The sequence below is a fragment of the Pseudophryne corroboree genome, chromosome 3 (assembly GCF_028390025.1).
Source record: "Pseudophryne corroboree isolate aPseCor3 chromosome 3, aPseCor3.hap2, whole genome shotgun sequence".
NCBI lineage: Eukaryota > Metazoa > Chordata > Amphibia > Anura > Myobatrachidae > Pseudophryne > Pseudophryne corroboree.
The window spans coordinates 496,299,245-496,317,117 of NC_086446.1; the positions used below are offsets into that span (position 1 = coordinate 496,299,245).

Here is a 17,873-nt window from a genome sequence, read left to right on the forward strand (position 1 = left end):
ACGAAATCGGAGAACAAAATTGTTTAGTGTTGTCACCGGTAACCCATGCACAATGACAATATTGTCAGATTGAGCAGCATGCACAGATGAGGGTTTGGGGGGCTTAGTAACGATGCATAGGAATGTGCATTATTATTGATATTGAGCATACTCGCTGGCCTATGTTCATGCTATATTGTTGACGATATTGTTGACATGCATATCCTTAACCATATACATGTATTGCTCAATGTGTACCCAGCATATGTTTTCTAGCAACATTACAAAGAATGCTATTAGTGAATTTTGTTTGTGCCAGATAGTGGGCCCAATATTTCACGCCTACTGTAAATACACTTTTGCTTAGGAAATAGGTCTGTACAGCAGAAAAAAAACAAAAAAAAATATACAATGCTAATTTCACATAAGTAAAGCAACTATGGGGGTCATTCCGACCCAATCGCTCGCTGCAGTTTGTCGCAGCGCATCAATCGGGTCGGAACTGCGCATGCACCGACGCTGCAGTGCACCAGCGCATGGCAGTCGTCATTGCCTAGCGATCGCCTCTGAGGACAGAGGCGGTCGCTGGGTGGGAGAGGGCTGAACGGCGGCGTTAAGCCGCCATTTAGGGGGCGTGGTCCGGCCAACACAGGCTTGGCCGGACCGTTGGGGGGGCGGGCCGCGGTGGCTGCGTGATGTCTCACGCAGCCGCTGCAGCCATGTGGCAGTGAAGAACATCTCCCGGCCAGCCGCAGGAGCTGCGCTGGCTGGGAGTAACTCCAGAAATACAAAAGCATCGCCGCTGTGCGATGCTTTTGTATTTGTGCGGGGGGCGGCACTGACATGCGGGGCAGACTAGCCCTGTGCTGGGTGTCCCCCCGCCTGTCAGGGAAGATGATCATAGCTGTGCTAAATGTAGCACAGCTACGATCAACTCGGAATGACCCCCAATAAACATCCACATCAATGACATATAATTACAAACTACAAGACCCTGCATTAGCCACAAAAACAATTATCAAAAACACTAATACACTCACAACACAATACCAAAAGCAAATGCACAAAGACATGTACATTAACGCAAAGAAAACTACTCCTTTTTGGGAAAAACAAAACAAAACAATACAACATATCAAAGTAACACATACACATTATTCAGTGAAAGCAAACATATTTACCATGCACGAAAACATGACTACCTAACAAGAAAACCACAAAAGTAAACCATTAATACTGGAACAATATTAATTTTGCAAACACATATGCAGTATAACTACAGAAGAAATACAACATCACAATAGTATTTATTACACATAATATTAATCTATACAGAAGTTGAACTTAATGAAAAAAAAAAAAAACACTTACCAGGCCTCCGTGGGGCATCTGAGTCCCTCACATGAGTTGCCTGCACCACCTCAGCCGGGATGCGGTCAAGATCCCACCGGACGGAATCCCGGCGAGTGAAATACCGACGACGGAATCCCGACCGGCACAATCCTGACATATTCCCCCTCCATGGGTGTCCACGTCACCCATAGAGGGAGAATAAATGAGTGTGCCGAGCGTAGCGAGCGAAGTGAGCCCGCAAGGGGCTGTGTTCCACTCGCCACCCCTGTCGGGATTGTGTGGTCGGGATTCCGGCGTCGGTATTTTGATCACCGGGATCCCATCCAGCGGGATTTAGTTCTGATCCCCCTTTAGCCAGTATGAGGATCTTCATGGGCTCCTCAAACTCCAGGTAGGTGGCCACATAAGGGGAGCCACCTCATGTCTGACGTGACGTCTTGGCCTCCCTGGCCATCTTCCCTTTGACACACCACTTGATGTCATGAAATCTCTTGCGGCATTTCTCAAAGGTGAGGCGCGTCGGCCCCTCTGCATTGACAGCTGTGACGGCCCCCATGTCAGAATGAGCTCTTCCTCCAGGAGGACACCTTGGCTGCATCTCAGCCAAACAGCTGGCAATGATGCCTCATCAGTTCAGTCACCAGGGCCATGTTCTCCGCATATGTGAACTTCACATTGCGGCCGGTCTTGGTCCTTGTGTGTTGACGAGGCCCCTCTTCCCTCCCCTCGGCAGAAGAGATGCACTCCTCCAGCCCAATCTCCTCACCCCACCTCACTAACCTCACTCTCAGACATGACAGAAAATACAAATCCCACTTAACACTGAAAAAATAAAGACAAACAAACTCTTCTCCTTCCAGCACACAGCCAACAGAGACACACACACAAAAACATTGACAATAGACTGAAATTAAATGAACAAGGACAGAAAAAAAGACAGACTTAAAAACAACAGCACTAGAATAAAGACAAGACCACTAACACACAATACAACTCACAGAAATCACCAAAAACCTCCTAATATTCTCCAAAACTCACCAGCTCCCCTACACACCTCTCTCTCACCACTCCTCTAGCTGCAAGGTTCAAAGGGGTTTGGGGCGTATTTATATGTCTATGCCAAGACACTCCCATGTATGCCATGTATGCCACATTCAACCAATCACGCATGTTTATTATGAATCTTCCGTGATCGGCCGAGTTTCAATGAACACGTACGCATTTACACAATACGAACCGAAGCAAAAATCTGCCAGAAAACACAGATAAAAATACGAATGATTATGAATGGATACACCATCGGGAAATACGAATTACACAAACTCGGCAGTTTAGTAAATTTGGTGTCCGAATTCTGAAAAAAACAACACAAACACGAACGATGTCATTCGAGATTAAACTCGAATGACATAGAATCAAAATTGGCAGCTTAGTAAATCTGAACCAATGATCCTGAAGAAATGATACTGGGGTAGTAATAGACGTTTTAACATAGGACGTTTTTTATACTTTGGTGTATATTTTGCACCTGCAGTACGGAGGCAGAATTAAGTGTTGATCATGATAATTTGAAAATAACTACTTCTTATACCAATTGTATGCAAAAGTAAACGCAATTCAGGGCTTCTTTCTGAGTTGATAGAAAGTTTGAAAGAGAAAGTAACTCTAAACCTTGGTAAAACCATGTTGCACTGCAGGTGGGGCACATTTAAAATGTGCAGAGATTTAGATTTGGGAGAGGTGTGTCCCAAACTCAAATTTAAATTGCAGTGTAAAACAAAAGCTGTCCACTGTTTGTGAGCGACATAATGCAAAAGTAGCCTGTATTTACATTGCATGCAAAAAAAAAACCCAAAATTAAGTATTTACATTCCTTACATTGCAACATGGTTTGATCCAGATACAAAGTTACTTACTTTGTATTTAATTGTTTCTAACTAAGAATCAGCCTTTTCATGGGGATCTTATTTATGGAAATACACTTTATTTTGCACAAACTTTTCTTTTAAGTAATTTATTCCAATTTCACCTCCAATTTTGCATTAACTTCATTGTGTTTCTCTTTTACATGAAGATGCGGTTTATGTAATGTAGCTGTCATGTGTCCACACCTCCAGTTTAAGCAAAATCAGCTACCTCACACTTTTATCTCCTTCATGTCAAACAAATAGAGATAAGCACCAAGTATGCTCTCTTTGAGATACATCCTGCTCCTATTTGCATGCATACTGGTATATTTTAATGTTGGTATGCATGAATACTTACCCATCAGGACAGTTTTTCTGATATCCTGCCAATGAAGACTTCCAAGGTTATGGCCCATCAGCCAGCACATGTGCAAATTGCAGGGGATCATTTGGATCCACTCCGTGTCAAGGGAGTTTTTGCAATAAGAACCCCATAGGCTTCTATAGGCAACACCATTTATAGAAGTTACAGTATGCTTTCCGGAGCTTGCTGTATATGGGCACATCGCTACCTCATAGAATCCTATGGGGCCTTCTATGTTGTAGCAATGCAGCAGATATCGGACATATCTGTGCAGACATTTTTAATATGGGCATATGGGGATCCATGTTTAATGCATTAAACCTCAGTTTTCTAAAGGTTTTATAGCAGTTTTAGGATTAATTCATCCCACCCTGACTGTTGTGTGGCACAAGATCATATCATATTACATACTCTGGGCAGATGTAGACTGGTTAACTAGAATCAATTAAATGTATAGGTGAGTACTGCAGAGCATTAATACAGCAGCTTTATAGCACTAATAGACTATACAAAGCAAATTTAAAATAGGTTTAAAATAAACATTCAAGTGCAAACAAAATCACAATATTTTACAGAAACTTAACACAAAGAAAACAAATAACAAATACATCTTACTTTCCTACTTCCCGCATTCTTTCTAAACAGCTGGCAGGAAAATAAAAGACCATGCACATCTTCGAAGCCTCACTTCTCAGATGAAGAGAATAGCAATTGATCCTTAGCCAATGCTACATGAAAAGCTTACTGAAGAAATGTTTCCATATTTTAAACATGCAAAATTAAGTGAGATGGCACAGTATTCACTCAGGCTCCCACAAAAGAACGTGGACATCCCGGGTAATATTAGGTACAGTAGCTGTCCCTGGGCTACATGTAATAGAGGTCAAGTCAAACTCATACCTTCTTGCACATATTGAAGGTGCGAGTTTGTTTGCAAATGTAATAGCCTGCAATTTTTTTTAATTTGAGGCAAATATAAATGCAAGTCAAGATTTTTAGTGGTTAAACTTGCATTATACGGTGTGAGTTTCACAGAATCCTGCAAAGATCATTGTGATCCGTACATGCTTCTGTGTTTAAAACTTATGAAATAGTAAAAAAAACTGCACTAGCAGGGTGGTAATGCCACAGCCAGGGGCCAAATGTAGGAGTCCCATGGCTGAACCAGTAACCCCCAACTAGTCAGCCCAGGCTGGGGTTTCCTGGGCAAATGGTGACACTCCCAATAAATGGTTCCCCCACTCCAGGGCACCCAAGGCCTGGGCTGAAGCCTAGGGCTATCCCTGGCATCCCTGTGCTGTGGGTGACAAGTTTATAGCATTCAATGAATTTTTTGTAAAATAGTATTGTTTTTTTACAGGAGGACTATAGGTCCCAGCAAACCTCACTGCATGCCGGTACTTGGAGAGCCACAAATACCAGCATGTAGGGCATTGAAAGGCTCGCTGGTTCAAATAGTCCCCCTGTACAACATAAAATTAAAAAAGTTATAACACACACTCACCATGAGAGTACATGTTTAAACCATGCATCTGGGTATGAGCCAGCACATATCCAATAGAAACCAAAGGTCGGGCAGTGTAAGGTAACAGTGTGTGTTCTATATAGAGCTTTCAATCATTTTAGTAGATTGTCTGTAGGAAAATACATGCACTATACATTATGGAGCAGGGGGGGGTATATTTACTAAAATTCGATTATGGTTTTCAGTCAATTTTCTGTTGATTTTGTGTGTCAGGTATTTACTAAAGTCAAAATTGATTTAAAATCATCTAATAATTAACTGAAATGCAACTTTACATTTAAAGAGAACTACAATAGAACCTTCAATACTTTAACATAGAGTCCAGTTCCTAACCCATATTTAAAAATATTTTGAAAATCAACTCGAAATCAACAACAAATCAGTATTTTCAATAGAAGCATCAAAACAGTTCTATTTGATTTTAAATCATGTGCAATAGCCTGAAACCTCAATATGTTGAAAAAAAACATGGGAGAGAAGCACGTGGGCCACTCTGGTTGCATAAATAATGGCATACTGTATAAAGGCACAGCAATGATTTGAACAAATTGTGGATATTGTGGGACACCGGAATGAAGGTGTTTGTGGGTAATACAGTGCATGTGACATGTTTTGGCCAATAGGGATGCATTTGTTTATTGAAGTCGATTTTGAGTCGATTTATGTGCAAATTTACCAAATTTAGAACTTCAAACAGAAGTCACACCACCCAGTGATCTTAAAATGGAACTCAATATCGTCTTTTAGTAAATGAGCTCCTGTATTTGGAATTGAAACACTGTAGTTATTTTTCTGGGGATGTTTGTTAAAATTCCTTTTTTACAGTACTAAGTTATTTATATGCTTAACTTACTGTATATACACAGGTGATACAGCCAGGGGAAATAGCTTCTTAACTATGCTAAAAGATCACTTTTTGTCTCAAGTACTGTATGTGCGGAGAGAGTTAGATTTGGGTGGGGTGGTTTCAAACTGAAATCTAAATTGCAGTGTAAAAAAATAAAGCAGCCAGTATTTACCCTGCACAGAAACAAAATAACCCACCCACATCTAACTCTCTCTGCAAATGCTATATCTGCCACATCTGCAGTGCACATGGGGGGGTCATTCCGACCCGATCACTTACTGCATTTTTTTGCAGCAGTGCGATCGGGTCAGAACTGTGCATGCGCTGGCTCTGCAGTGCGCCGGCGCATGCTAGGCGGCCGACGTTGCCTAGTGATCGCCTCTGCCTGATTGACAGGCAGAGGCGGTCGCTGGGCGGGAAGGACGTCATGGCAGGGTTTGGGCGCCATTTTCGGGGTGCGGTCCGGCCAACGCAGGTGTGGCCAAACCGTGCAAGGGGGCGAGCCGCACCGGCTGCGTAATGTCCCACGCAGCCGCTGCGACCCTGGCAGCGACAAGTAACTCCCAGCCAGCCGCAGGAGCTGCGCTGGCTGGGAGTTACTCTACAAGTACAAAAGCATCGCCGCTGGGCCATGCTTTTGTACCTGTGCGGTGGGGCTGGGCCAGACATGCGGGGTGGACTACCCCTGTGCTGGGCATCCCCCCGCATGTCTGTGTCAGTGATCGCAGCTGTGCTAAAATTAGCACAGCTACGATCAGGTCGGAATGACCCCATGGTTTTGCCCAACTGCTAACAGTTGTATTGCACCGGGGTAATGGTACAGGTCGATTCGCCCTCCCTACGGACCTGTAGTACAGACGGAGCCACGCTCATCTAGGCTTCTCTGCTGCACCTAGGTGCACCATGGTTTATTAGCATAAGCCTTTCATCTATTGTTCTCAGCTGCAATACAATACAGAGAACAATACAGCAGAGGATTAAGTCATTACAGCAGGGAATTAAGTCCGACTGCCCAGTCTCTATTAGTCCTATTAAAGGGATAGATGAGGAGGGCTCCATCTGTAGGTGTGCTGTGCCAATGGTATTGATGATGGCCGCTCTCACATACGGAAGAAGCGGTGCGTGTGATATGCACGCATCAGGATGTCAGTCGCATTAGCATTATATTTACAAATAATTCCCATTCAGATGTGTTAGTACCAGCAGTGGCTGCTGACCCTGGGCTGCAGCACCGTCCAAGGTGTGCAGGGTTGAGCATGCCAGGACATATGAACATACATGTGAAGTTGTATGTAACATATGTCCTGACTTCTTTACCCGAGAATCAGCACCCGCCGCAGCAGCACGGGACTCAGGAATACACTGCTCAGCCTGTCAATAGTCACATAGCCCACCACCGGACTCCTGTGAAACCAGCCAATGGGAGTCCGGGAGGTGGCTAAATGATGAGTGATAGGCTGAGCAGTGTATTCCTTAGCCCCATGCTGCGTCGGCTGCTGATTCCCGGGGTAAGGAAGCCAGAACATATGTTACATACAACTTCACATGTATGTTCATATGTCCTGGCCAGCTTCCCCCTGCATACTCTGGACAGTGCTGCTGTCCAGGGGCAGCAGGCACCACTAGTTAGTGCTGGATTCAGACCTGTGTGCGATTCATTCCCAAAATCTTCTTTTCTTTTCTCTTCTGTGTTGATCTCCCACGCACAGTAAGACTCGCCTCTAGTCTCCAAACCTTTAAATGTTCCCTGAAAACTCACCTCTTCAGACAAGCCTATTTAATTCCAGGCTCACCCACATAACCTTCAGTGCTTCCCTATCTAATTACATCCTCTGTAGAGTATTCATAACATCACATATCTTGTCTTTCTTTAGTCTCACACCCTCCTGACACTTGGATAACTTTGTGGGGTATCATCATACAACCCATTAAGAACCTAGCAATCTGGTGGACCATTATGCAATAGGTAGCATCTATCCTTGTGTATCTATGCCTATTTCCCTATAGATTGTAAGCTTGCGAGCAGGGCCTTCCTACCTCTATGTCTGTCTGTTTTTACCCAGTTTTGTTCTATTACTGTTGTTCTAAGTTAAAGCGCAACGGAATATGCTGCGCTATATAAGAAACTGTTAATAAATAAATAATAAATAAATCTGTTATTTTCCATGCAGTAAAAGAATAAGGAGGAAAAAAACAAAAGGTTCTGTTTCACTGCTGGATGCAGTTTTGAGTTTTATTGCAAACGACCAATGTTTTGTCTGGTGCACATGCATATGAGCTGCAATGCGCTTGTGCAGGTATTGTGCTGGCGGTTGCAGTGTGGATTTAGATGCAATGTGATTGACCGTTTGGGAAAGGTTAGAGGGATTGAGTCCTTTTTGGGGGAGGTTAGAGGGACTGGTGACTAAAATGCAGGTGAGTTGAAACCGTTTCAGGGCATGTCGCAGATTCACTGGCTCTGGCGTCTCAGTTGCAATGGACATTCTGATCCACCATAGGGTTGGGATGATGCGACCAATAGTGCGTCAAGTACAATGCTGTACTCAAGCAGCAGTTCCGAGAAGCTGGCAGTGGGCGTCTCAATACAAAAGACGGCTACTGCATCATTTGCATAACTTCTCAGATCCGCTGCGTATGGAGACGCAGCAGCAATCCGATCTGTGTCCGCCTCTGAACCAGGCCCAAAGTGAGACACCCAGTCACTAATGCTACTTGCTTGTAAATTATCGACTATGATTGACTGGCAGTGATAAGGAGTACCAGGGATTCAGTGCTTTCTCCCAACATTAATATAAGCTAATCACTGAGTTCAGAATATTTATTGATTTAAAAAAAAATATATATAAACAATTAATGCTGCTGGGAAGCTCCCGGCAATTCATTTATTTATTTAAAGGGGATATCTTCATTTATCAGGCATGTTGGCAGATTAATTGAAATTAGCTGGAAAAGCTGCATTTGTAAAAATCCCATTTTCTACTAGATCAATGGAAATTGTCTGAGATCAAATAAATTGGATCACTAAACACATCCTTTTCTTGCCAATTTATAGCAGTTTGTAGCAATTTTAAACAATTTAGTAAGGTAGGATGGGTGAACGTTGGTAGAGCTGCAAAGAAACTGTCTAATTAAAATATATTTTTCAATCACAAGGCCAGGTACCCATTGCCAATGCAAGAGCATATCTTAGTGATATTTGCATTTGACACACATTACTTACTAGTTATTGCTAGTGTTTAGATCTCCCTGTAAAGCTTTCACAATGGAAATTGAAATTCAGTTGACACCCCCCCCCCCCACACACACACACAATAGTAGTAAATGCTTATCAGCAGCTGTGCTTTGTATGGTAAACTTGTAAACAAATCTTATACCTGATTTATGCAGGACAGTCCTAAGTTGAGGGTATTGACCCCCTGTTACTGACATTCAGGACCTTTGTCCCAACTGCTGAGAAGTAGAGCCCAGTGGTAGGCAATGTGTAGTAATTATAGGTAGGGGTGTCTTGCATTTCAGAAGTGCTATGCGGCATGCCCCAATTGTTGTGCGACCATCTCCACTATTTGTGTCTCAGTCAGAGCAATGTTAGGAGGTATGTACAAAGGTTTCTAGTGTTAAAATATATAAGGCCACTTTATTATATTATATTTTCCATGATTGGATGGGGATCACTACCAAACCTGGCCAAAGGGGGAATCCCTGGGCATTATGTGTGATTATTATGTGACACTAATATCCTAGTCTCATACTGTACTACACTGCTAATTAATATTTACTACATACCTATATTTTTTTTTTGTGTGTCTTAGATATAGTGGTCCTTTAAAGCTGATAGTCCTTAAATATATGAATCGCCCAAGTGAACTCCTTTAATTGACACTGATAATAAGAGCAGTGTGTTCTGGAATCATGTTATATACACACATTCTGGGTTCATCCTGTGGCTTGTCCTTCCTTTTCTCCTACAGATAAGCACTGACATATGTTATAACATTTGATGCCCAGGAGAAAAGTCATGTCGACTTGAAATTCTCAGGATATTTTAGTGTGATATATTTTGTAGACCCAGGGGGAGCTAAATTACTAATTATTTTTACGTCACAAGATTATCTCCGTGTACTGCAAGGACTTTAATACCTTAAACACTGTAACATCATTCCAACTGAGTACGAGAGTATGTAATACAGTACATTGAAAGAAAGGAAACTGGAGATGAGTCACAACTCTAAGCAGTGCTGTCTTATCTTAAGCTTTGGGTACAGCTCACAATTGAATTAACCCTTTGTGCCAAAGTCAGACTTTCCTCCTTTCCGGATGAAGGTAACCAAAAATACTAGCAATATCTTACATATATGTATAATATAAAGATTCATGTGCTTAACTATAAGTTATATATGGGCCTGGTTAACAAATCATATTTGCAAGATAACCCCCAAACACATGCATTGTTAGGGTTAGCCACAAATATGAGGTACTGTATCTTCTGAATTATCCTCTGAGTTAATGAGGACTGCAGCAGATATTAGAGATATCTGCTGCAATCCCCAATTTTCATTTGCAAAAGCAGCCACAAACTTTTTTTTAATTGAAGCCAATTTCAAATTCACAGAGTTTACACAGGTACTAATGTTATCATGAGAAAAAGAAAGGAGTACAATGCAAGGAAAGGCCAAGGCCAAGAAGATAGTGATACATACAATCATGGGACATGATGAAGCATAACCATACACAAGCAAGGTAGTTTACATATTGAAAAACAGACGGTACCCATCTGAAGATACTATGGTAACACAAGGTAAGGGTCCACAACATCAGGCAACAAAAGATGTAATGCAAATATCCATTCGGACAACCAGAAATGTCATATCATTTGGCAGTCCCATAGGCAGTGGTATAGATCAGCTAGGGACTGGTGAAATTTGGGGGCAGGCAGAGATATCTAATACTGTGTGACAATTACAAATCCCCTGGGGGGGGGGGGGGGATTAAGGCCAATTGGAAGACACAGTGGAAATAATGGCCCATTGGAAGATTACGATTACTAAATATGTAATACATAGGAGCCTGAAAAGTGGACATAGAGCAGGAAAGCATCTTAAGAGCTTGTCCATTGAGTGAGAGGGGAAACACTCTACCCATTGGGCAGTACCCATTTAAAAATGGAGTGATTGAAAGTGGCCAGCAGAACCCATAATGAGAGGAAATAACCCTATGCTGCTGAGGATATTTCAGAAAGAGAAAGTCCAGAGGGCTTCCCCAGTCTGCTGCTGGTGGTGATTACAAAACAGCACTAACATAGTGTTGGGCCTGGAGGAGGGCTATTCCAAAAGAGCCAAGGAAAGGAAATGTGTTTACTGCCTCAGAGTGATGAAGTGGTCTCCTGGAGTGAGACTCAATAAGTTGGCCTTTGGAAGATAACCCATACCATTTCTATAGGGGGAAGTATAGAAAGCCCTACCCTGTTGAGAATCAGAATTTCCTAAAAACGGCACATAAATTGTCTTGTAAGGATCCACTTTGAACTTGTAATGCAGGATATACCAAATTTTCTGTGTTGTCATGAGGAGTGGGTTATCAAACTAATGGGCGATAAAGGGGTGAATTAGGATTACAAATCTAAATAACACATAGTGGTAAATTTACTAAGCTAGGAGTTTGTTTGTTTTTTAGAACTGGTGATATTGCTCATAGAAACCAATCAGATTCTACTTAACATTGATCTAGCTGCTTCGAGAAGATAATATATAGAATCTGTTTGGTTGCTATGGGCAACATCACCAGATCTAAAAAACCTCCCACCTTAGTAAATTTTACCCCATAGTCGGCAATTGCTGTGAGTTTTCCTGTACATCACCAATGTGTATGCTCTCTGATGTAGGACACTTTTGCAACACACAAAATAGAGGGTCCAAAGACATATTAGAGAACAAGACAGAAATGGGTCATTCTTGGTGCATAATGATAAAATAAGTCATTACAATAGTACTGAGAAGTATAATGGGGATATGGGGTGTGAGGCTGGAAGCCACAACAGATGCATTAGCAATGCGACTATCCCTAACTGACTGCCTTTCACTGACCTAATTCTAACAAACAAAGTGGGGGAAATGAAAAATTGCAATCTAGTGGCAAATTCTTTTAGATAATAACTTGAGGGGTCCTTACCAGGTTTGGGGATTAATATAGTAAATTCAGCAAAAAAGAAGGTAAACAAATATTTACTATCTACAGTATGCTTACGGGGTAACAAATTAAAATATGAAGCTGAAAATGCAAATTGAAGTATATTTTTTTAATAACACACAGAAATAATCGCATGTAATGCACATTAAAAGACATACAGTATAGTAAAACCTTAGTTATAAAATTGTATCGATACAGTCCCTAAATTGTTACAGATCAAATTGTCACATTGTTAGTAACAAATGCTATTACTTTAGATTAGAATAGTAGCATTAACAAAAAAGTATTCAATATCTCACATTGGAGTAAAAAGCATTCATTGAGGGATGGTGTTGTAAATCCTGAGCACCTGGGAATTGTAGGGTTAAAAGCAGATCATATTTTTTGACTATTCAAATAACCGGTAGCCATTGTAAAGAGACTCTCTAGTAATCTCTAGTAGACTGGTCAGCTGCAAAATGCTGTACCTTTATTAATATTTAAGTACATTGGAGCAATATAAACTCAAAGGGTGGTATCCTATTTGGTGCGGTGAGTCACCACATAGTAATAACAGGTTCTTTAGCCCGATAACGCTATCGGGCTATTCAATTACAGCCTATTTTTACCGTGCGGTAACTCACCCACTATCAGCTAATAACACATGGAATCCATGATAACAACGTGGACCCATGTGTTTGCATTCAATAATGGGTCTCCTGGGGCTGCTTATCTGGGATTCTGCTTTGCATGCCTAAGGCACGCAAAGCAGAATCCCCCGGTAAGTTCCAGTTTATGAGGCTAATGGGATAGCCCTGGGGGAATCCTTTAGCTGTAGTAACTAACTCAGCGCAGCTAATAGGATACCGCCCTAAGCCTGCAGTGTTTCATGGACAAGTATACACAGAAAGACATTTTGCGTCATATGCGCTTATTTTGGTAGCATTATGCAGCAGATCACCCTAATAGATATGTCTAATTACACTGGCTACTGGTTATTTGGATGACCTGCTTTTAACCCTACAATTTTCAGGTGCTCAGGATTTACAATTCCATCCCTCAATGAATGCTTTTTATTCCAATACGAGATACTGAATATTTTTTTTTGTAATGTTACTATTCTAAAGTTATACAGGTTGAGTATCCCTTATCCAAAATTCAAAATCCCACATTTTTGGATCCCCTACTGAGATAATGACATATATATGATATATTATGTGTATATATAAATATATTACATAGATATATAATACAATATATCTATATATGTATCACTATCTCAGTAGGGGAACCAAAAATATGTGATTTTTAAATTTTGGATAAGGGATAACTCAACCTGTACCACTTGTTACCAACAATGTGGCTATTTTATCTGTGTGTTATTAAATTCTATATAAACCTTTCAATTGTTAATTTTGGCTTCAGCTCTTAATTTTTGACACCATAAACATAGTTAGTAAATATTTATCTCTGTTTATTTCTTAAACCGATACAGATTTAATCTGACAGTGAATTAGGGATCACAAAAATTATTTAGATCCATAGTGATTTATAGCTATTATTTTTTTTCTCTTGCTCATTATCACCAAGGTTCTTTCTTTGATTTAAATAGAAGGTATGAAGGGTGATTTCTATGCATAGTTTGATATAATATTAGCAGTACTGTACATTAAGATATTGCTGAAGTATTTTAAAATATTCTCCAAAAATCCCTTCAGGATCAGGGGTCTTGCGAGCATGCCGTGCAAAAATTACCAAATTACGTTCTTGAACGTCAAAGTGTGCATTCTAGACCATCAACAATTGGGAAGATCTTTCCAGAGAAGCTCATGTAAACAATCAGGGTTAGAGCGAGCTGCAGTACAGTATATAGATCCCAATCTATACCTGTGAGACACCTTGGTGAACTCCACAATTTTTATCAAGTGCAAAGATCCAGGATATCTTTATAGCCACAATATGGCTTTTTTTATGAAAAGATTTAGTATCTATTATAGGTGCATGGTGTGTGGTACAATTGGGTCCACGGTTATCTTGACTAGTTTGCTGCGCCTAGGCACAACATGGTTTATTAACATAAAGTCTTCATCTATTGTTCTCAGCTGCAATACAATACAGAGAACAATACAGCAGGGGATTAAGTCATTACAGCAGGGGATTAAGTCCAACTGCCCAGTCTCAATTAATCCTATTAAAGGTCAAGATAAACGTGGACCCATCTGTATATATGTGCCTCGGTTCCATGGAACCCACACTATACACCCTGCACCTATAATCTATATACAGTACTTCTTTACCTGCTGACACACTGTAATCACTGGGAAATCACCAATGAGCCTCCTATCCAACTATGGTTAAAAAAGAATAGCAAAACTAGTGTGGATTGACAGAAATGCAATAGGTGGTTTGTACATCTTTTAAACTCACTGTAAATCAGTGAGATGCAGTCCCATACAGGTTCTCCTATAGTAACAATTTCCTCAGGTATAGGGAAACTCTCCCATAAAACTAATTTCATATAAAACAGCTGCATTCCCAAAAAATATTTTTTTCCCTTATACTCCACAGCCATGCAAATAGAACTTGCAATTCTTGGGTCACTATACTCCTTTACTGTAATTCCAGATAGAGATAGGGTCTCCAAGTGCACAGCCTTCCAGGATGCGACCGCAAGGAGAATGGTCGTACCCACGCACTGCGACCAGTGCATGTGCAGAAACCAAATGGACGCGGCCATCATTGAATCAGCCCCTTCAACTGCTTTTATCAATTTGTATCAATTTTTAAAGAAACCCATATAAAAAAAACTCAAAACACTTGAGGGTAGTTTTGCATAACCAAACATAACAATGAACCAAACCCAAAACACTGGGGCCTGCACATATCTCTAACACAATCCTCTGTTTATGTCTCATCCCTCTAGTAAATTAGCTTTCTTCCTCCCATCTCCTGCCCTCATCTTCCTATCCTCATCGCCAAGATTTCTCCATGATCTACTGTGTCTTCCATTGTATTTACTATTTTTTGATGTTTATTCTTCTATTGGGTTTTTACTAGAGATGTGCGGCTGGCACTTTTCATGTTTTGTGTTTTGTTTTTGGTTCTAATTCCACTTTTGTGTTTTGGTTTTGGCTTGGTTTTGCCAAAACCACACTTTCATGTTTTGGTTTTGGTTTTGGATCTTTATGATTTTTGAAAAAAACATAAAAACAGATGAAATCATATAATTTGGGGGTAATTTTGATCCTACGGTATTATTAACCTCAATAACATTAATTTCCACTCATTTACATTCTATTCTGAACACCTCACACCTCACAATATTGTTTTTAGGCCTAAACGTTGCACCAAGGTTGCTGTATGGCTAAACTAAGCAACACAAGTGTGCGGCACAAACACCTGGCCCATCTAGGAGTGGCACTGCAGTGGCAGACAGGAGGGCAGATATTAAAAAAAGGCCCCAAACAGCACATCATGCAAATAAGAAAAAGGATTACTGGAATTATACGTCAGGATTACTGGGATTATACGGCAGGATTACTGGAATTATACGGCAGGATTACTGGGATTATACGGCAGGATTACTGGAATTATACGCCAGTACCACTGGAATTATACTGCAGGATTACTGGGATTATACGGCAGGATTACTGGAATTATACGCCAGTACCACTGGAATTATACGGCAGGATCACTGGACATATATGGCAGTACAACTGGACATATACGGCAGCACAGGGACACCACCACTGGACTGATGCAGCACGATACACCACCACTGAACTGATGCAGCACAATACAGCACCCTATACAGCAGCACTGGACATATGGCAGCAGAGGACACCACTGTGACTGGTCACTGGAATGACTGATGCATAGGACACTACCACTGGTCTGATGCAGGACAACACAGCAACACTGTAAGGGACTTATTATACAACAGCACTGGACATATGGCAGCAGAGGACGCAACACTGTGACTGGACTGATGCAGCACAACACACCACCACTGAACTGATGCAGCACAACACAGCACCACTGGACAGCACTGGACATATGGCAGCAGATGACACAACACTGTGACTGGACAGATGCAGCACAAGACATGGACACTGAGGACACTGAGAGAACAGAGAGACGTCCTCTCTCTACACTCTCCAATGCTGGAGTGAAAATGGCGGCGACGCGCTGCTCCTTATATGGAATCCAAACCAGCGAGAATCCGACAGCGGGATGATGACGTTTTGCCTCGTTCTAGTTTCCGAGTCAGGAAAACCCGAGCCTGATAGCAGAGAACAATATCTTCCAACAGCGGCAAACACCCATGGTGGGATGTAATGCAGTCCGAGATCGCCGAAGGTGCAAGTTGCCGGTCGATCTACTGTAGAATGTTTTTCTAAAGGGACAATCACTTACAAGGCATGGTTTTGCCTTGTAAGTGACTGTCCCTTTAAAAAAACCTTTGAGGTCGGCTGGCAATCCGCACCTCTGGTGATCTCTGACTGCATTACATCCCGCCGATTTTGTCATAGTGTGGGAGCTTTTATATCTGTGTTTAGAATGAATAAGCACATTGCTTCATCATCTTAAATGTGATTTGTATTGTACCTTTAAGATCTGTTCTAGTGTTTGTTTGTTTGTTTGTTTGTTTGTTTGTTTGTTTGTTTTTTTGGGTGGGCACTCTATAATGTTGGGGTGTGCAATAGTACATAGTATTATTTTGTACTGAAACACAAAACACAGCAGGTAAGTATTTTATATTTATATTGTCGAGGCTAGGCAACCTATAATATTTAGGACGTTTCATTCAGCTATAAATTTCAAATTTCTGCTGTCAAGTTGGTGATTATTTGTAAGAGTAGGGTGATGTAAAAGCTGGCTTTTGTTAGCAGATGAAAGTGTAGATATCTTGGTCTGTAATCTTCTCTCTTGTTATCTCCAATTTGGTCCCAGGATTGCTTTCTGTTTGTGAAGAAAATATTACATATCCTTGCACATATATTTATTTTCCAAAACACTTTTATTGCTGTCAAGTTCAAGTTCCGATTACATGCGAGTAGGTTGAGGTAAAGAAAGCATTTGCGTAGATCGTCCCCAATGTTCATTCATGTAGAAGCTAGAGATGAGCGGGTTCGGTTTCTTTGAATCCGAACCCGCACGAACTTCACTTTTTTTTTCACGGGTCCAAGCGACTCGGATCTTCCCGCCTTGCTCGGTTAACCCGAGCGCGCCCGAACGTCATCATGACGCTGTCGGATTCTCGCGAGGCTCGGATTCTATCGCGAGACTCGGATTCTATATAAGGAGCCGCGCGTCGCCGCCATTTTCACACGTGCATTGAGATTGATAGGGAGAGGACGTGGCTGGCGTCCTCTCCATTTAGATTAGATTTAGAAGAGAGAGAGAGAGAGAGATTGCTGTGATACTGTAGATTAGAAGAGAGTGCAGAGTGCAGACAGAGTTTAGTGACTGACGACCACAGTGACCAGTGACCACCAGAGACAGTGCAGTTGTTTGTTTTATTTAATATATCCGTTCTCTGCCTGAAAAAAACGATACACAGTCACACAGTGACTCAGTCTGTGTGCACTGCTCAGCCCAGTGTGCTGCACATCAATGTATTGTATATAAAGCTTATAATTGTGGGGGAGACTGGGGAGCACTGCAGGTTGTTATAGCAGGAGCCAGGAGTACATGATAAATAATATTATATTAAAATTAAACAGTGCACACTTT

At 41.4% G+C, this 17,873-nt stretch overlaps 1 long non-coding RNA gene across 1 annotated transcript in view; it reads right to left on the reverse strand.

Moving 5' to 3' along the window:
• The window catches only part of LOC135057942 (uncharacterized), a 33,144-nt gene that overhangs the window by 3,872 nt on the left and 11,399 nt on the right, over positions 1-17,873 (reverse strand). The gene's annotated exons all lie outside the window — the stretch shown is intronic.